This window comes from Galeopterus variegatus, unplaced genomic scaffold (genome assembly GCF_000696425.1).
Source record: "Galeopterus variegatus unplaced genomic scaffold, G_variegatus-3.0.2 Scaffold9748, whole genome shotgun sequence".
NCBI classification, from domain to species: domain Eukaryota; kingdom Metazoa; phylum Chordata; class Mammalia; order Dermoptera; family Cynocephalidae; genus Galeopterus; species Galeopterus variegatus.
In genome coordinates this window covers 24962-25196 of record NW_007735859.1, presented here as the reverse complement: position 1 = coordinate 25196, position 235 = coordinate 24962, and positions in this window count along the sequence as shown.

The window sequence follows — 235 nt, the reverse complement described above, 5'->3', positions numbered from 1 at the left end:
CTCTACGCATATCTTTCTATACAATTTTAACTTTTTATTTTTCCCTTTGTTGCCCATGCTTTTGGGGTCATATTCATGAAGTCTGTGTCCAGTCTTATTTCCTAAAGCGTTTCTCCTATGTTTTCTTTAAGAACTTTATTGTTTCAGGGTGTATATTTAATTCTTTAATCCATTTTGAGTTGACTTTAGTGTATGGTGAAAGGTATGTGTCTAGTTTCCTTCTCCTGCATATGGA